General features: G+C 33.2%; 1 pseudogene; it reads left to right on the forward strand.

The window, feature by feature from the left end:
* Positions 1-252: 252 nt before the first annotated feature.
* On the forward strand, positions 253-814 carry LOC127548921 (60S ribosomal protein L9-like; annotated as a pseudogene).
* Positions 815-4,440: the final 3,626 nt, after the last annotated feature.

Raw genomic sequence — 4,440 nt, forward strand, 5'->3', positions numbered from 1 at the left:
TAATGATGTTAGATAAATTACCATGACTTATTCTTACCATATTTATACTAGTTTTTCATAACCCCTAATTTCTTTAGTTATTCAAAAATCATTTGTTTAAAATTCCTCTCTATTTTTTTGTTAACATCAAACTTATAGTCCTATATCATTTTTTAGGTCATGAAAAAAAAATTAAAAGGATATCTCTGCTTAGCTTCATTTTATTGGCTTCTTGATAGCTTTCGTAAGCTTTTTGGCCCATTCATCTCTAAAATGAAAACTATTCTTAGCAACCAGTCAACATTCTGAGGAATGCTGACTTCTCTCTAAGGGGTCTGAAATTTATCACGAAGGGACCCAGGGGAGTTCCCCATAGGTATTTCAATGTGGAGCTTAGAATCCTTGGAAAGAAAAAAAAAAAAGGCTTCAGATGGACAAGTAGTGAGGCTATTGCAAACAACTTGCAACCTTATGCACAATCTATGTAGAATGTAGACCATGTAGAAAAAAATAATCAAAGGCATTATCCTGGGTTTTTGTTACAAGATCAGGTCTGTGTACACTCACTTCCCAATCAATGTTGTTATTCAAAAGAATGGCTCATTTGTTGAAATCAGAAATGGTGGGGTGTAAAATACATGCAAAAATACAAATGAGACTGGGTATTGCTTATGTTGTTTCTCAAGCCCAAAAAATTAAGATTATTCTTGAAGAAAATAATATTGAAGTTGTATCAAATTCAGCTGCCCTGCTTCAGCAAGCCACCAGACTCAAAAACAAGGGTATCAGGAAAATTTTGGATGGTATCTTTGTTTCTGAGAAAGTCACAGTATAATAAGGTGACAAATATGTTGGAAAAGATGTCATAGGCCACATTCTGAGGAGTCAGGAGTTATTCAGATGTCAAAATAAAGATATTTCTTGTCAAAACAAAAAAAAATTCAATAATTACTGATATTTGTGATATAACCACACCAACAATTGATGCAGTTGTCTACAATATAATTTATACCTCTGTGGGCAATTTAAGTTCTTTGGAGAGTTTGGATACTGCTTTATTATTTTTTTTCCCAATCTAGGCTTGATATAAGGGAAAGAGTAATGGATTTGTAAGTAGAATATTCCTGCCTCTGTCAGTTATTACCTTTTTGACTTTTAGGAAGTCATTTAATGTCTTTGGGCTTCAGTTTCATGATCTGTAAAAGGTGACAGACTAGATAACTCTTGGGTTCCTTCCCTTTCTAAAGCTATAATTTCATGGTCTAATTTTTTCAGTTTAAAGATCACTCCTATTATTGGAAAAATCTAAAGAAAAATAGAAATGTAATTGTCCTTTCTTTGCCACAAAGAGGTCCATTTCCTTCCTTGTTCAATTTCTTTTGAACAAAGTCACAAATGACCTTTTGGTTGTCCTTGTCTGGGCTTTTATCTTTCCTGATAATACTGTTAAGTGTTTGTGTCAATCTTTCATATTCATGATTGGTTATGAAATCCTTTTTTGCTTTATCAGTCTTTTAAAAATCTGAATTCATCAAAGATGCCTATAGAGCTGCATCAGTCTCTTTAGATGTCCCTTCATTTTCATTATCATATGAATGATTGCTAGTTATTATTGTCAGAATTCAATTCTTGAGAACCTGATAACCTATTTAATCCACATTCTATGCCCAACAGAAATTTCAATCCAGGAAACCATGTTTCTTTCTCCAAATTACAAGCAATAAGTTCCCTGAGTGTCTAAGCTAGAAAGCCGATCTGTGTCCTATGCTTCCTCTTCTGACTGTTCAAGACTATCTTAACAAATTTAAAAAGTTGCTTTTGAGGTCAAGAAAAAGCTGAGTTTGAATCTGTGCCCTTGTATTTGTGTGTGTTGGTAGACAAGTAAAAATCTCTTTTATCTATAGTTCCCTCCTGTATTCAAATGGCATCTAAACTATTTCTATCGATGTTTGTTCTAATTGTTTCATTAAATATTTCTCAATTACATATTAATTATTAACATTCTTTTTTGTTTCTTGTGTTCCAAATTTTCACTCTTTACCTCTTCTTTATCAAGAAATTTGATAAGAAGTCAGGCAAAACAAAGTTTCAATTTAGTCATATTGCAAAAGGAAGTACAGATAAAATTTAAACAAGAAAAATAAAATTAAAGAAATTATGCATAAATCTGCATTTTGAATTTATCTATTGTCTTTCTGGAGGTGAAATATTTTTCCCAATGTTTGCTTTGAAATTATCTTGGTCAAAGTAAAGAAGTTTTTCATAATTGATTATCCTTAAAATACTCCTACCACCATGTATAATGTTCTGATTCTGTTTTATTAACTTTGCTGATTTTACATGTCTTCTCTGCTTTTTCTGAAACCATTTTGTTTGTAACGTCTTATAGTACAAAAGTATTCTTTTCAGAGCTTATTCAACCACTGTCCAATGAAGGGGCATTCTTTCAATTTTAACTGTTTTACCAACACAAAATGAGCTTCTATAAATATGCACAATCCTATACCCTTTTAGATGTAGATGCAAACTTTTTTTTATTAAATTTAATTTTAATACACATTTATTTATGAATCATGCTGGGAGATAAAAACCAGAACAAAAGGGAAATAACACAGGAAAGAAAAAAACAGGAAAAAAAAAAGAAGTGGACATTGCATGTGTTTATTTGTATCCAATCTCCATAGTTCTTTTTTTCTGGATGCAGAAGGCATTTTCTACCCAAATTTTATTGGGATTTGTAATGGATTGAAGCTCTTGAATAGTTGCACTGAGGTCCCAAGCACATGGGGCTAAATACCAATTGGACAATACTCTATTAATATATGCTTGGAAAAAGAATGGCTCTGCCCACTCTCTGTGCAAGTTTTGATGTATTGTATAGAAGATGAGGTAGAGACTATTTGGTGGGTGGAGTGAGAGAGTCAGAGGTACTGCTGGCCGGATTCATGTCACAATTGCTCTCACTTCATATCATCATTCCCCTTCACCTCCACAAAGAATAAAGATCAAGCATTTTCCCTTATTCTGACTTCGGCTGATTCTAATATACTCTGGGTGCTAAATGTGGTCATCACATTTGGGGCCCAATGTGGAACCAAGGACCCTACTTTCACTGAATAAGTCTCTGATGAGCAGGAAATTAGGTGAGTATTTTAAGAGACAAACAGAGAACTTACTTTGTTAAGGGCTAAATTAGTAACCTTTTCTTGCTGAAATGGGACAGATATTGGGATGATATCTGGACTGTGATCCACACTAGTGTGGCAGACCTTACCTGTTGACCTGAGTTGAGCTAGAAAATTGTTTCTATCCATCTTTTTGTGGGATACGCCAAGCTGGAATTAATTTACCATCATTACTTAAAGGCATTTACAGGGATTTAGGGAAGGGTTTAGGCTCATCCCTGCCTTTACTCTGCATTCTTGCCTCTACCTCCCAGTCCTTTATTTCTAAAGAAAACTAACATCATGGGATGATGTTTTGACTTCTGATTGAATATGGATTTAAGTGAGGTAGAGTTGCACAAATTTTCAGTTTCACTATCTCTTCCAGAGTCCTCTAAGCATGGTGGCAAGTCAAAAAATAGGATAACTTGATCCAATTTAGGATATACTGGATAAACTTGGAATCTTTGACATCTATCCAAGCTCTAAGCACTCCACAGTGCCTGTTTTAGCCACATTCAAATTATTCTCATTTGTCTATTCTCCTTGGGGAAATCTTCACACTTGGAATAGACAGCTCTATAACTCACCAATGTATTCATATTCAACTTACTTTAGTTCACCTTATGAGACAATTTTTGAAGGTTGTAGTTACTATGCAGCTACGTTTTCTTAGAGTCATAAATAAGAATTGTCTCCTTAAAATATTTTATTTTATATTTAGCAGTTTGTATAATGCATGCCTCCAATAGAATTATCTACTATTTGAGATCTACTATTTGAGAATAGCAATTGCTTTATTTTTGTCTCTTATGCTCAGTTTCTAGCACACCATTTTACCTATTAAAGTTGCTTCAAAAATATTTGCTTGACTTGAATTTGTTCATTCAGTTATATATTCAATAAAATTTCTATATACAGATTACATATAAGATACTGAGGTTATATTATTCCAAAGCACTTTGTGATTCTATCATTTTTAAAAGTTCCATATAAAAGAGAGTTCATTGTTAGAGCTCAAGTCAAATGAGTGCCTTCTGATCTGGGTCTGAGTTTCAATTATAAGTTCCTCTTTTCAGATGGTTGTAACCCACATCTTTTCATGCAGTAGACATTGGCCTAAAATCTGACCTCAAGCTATTGGGGGACTTATATTAACAAAATGTCATTTAGTCTGAGCTGATTTTTTTTTGAAAGAGCAAGTAATAATAAGAGTTGTTTTTTTTTTGTTTGTTTGTTTGTTTGTTTGTTTGTTTGTTTTAACCTAACAGACACTTGTTGCTTTTATCATTCTCAC

Source organism: Antechinus flavipes, chromosome 1 (genome assembly GCF_016432865.1).
Source record: "Antechinus flavipes isolate AdamAnt ecotype Samford, QLD, Australia chromosome 1, AdamAnt_v2, whole genome shotgun sequence".
Classification (NCBI taxonomy): domain Eukaryota; kingdom Metazoa; phylum Chordata; class Mammalia; order Dasyuromorphia; family Dasyuridae; genus Antechinus; species Antechinus flavipes.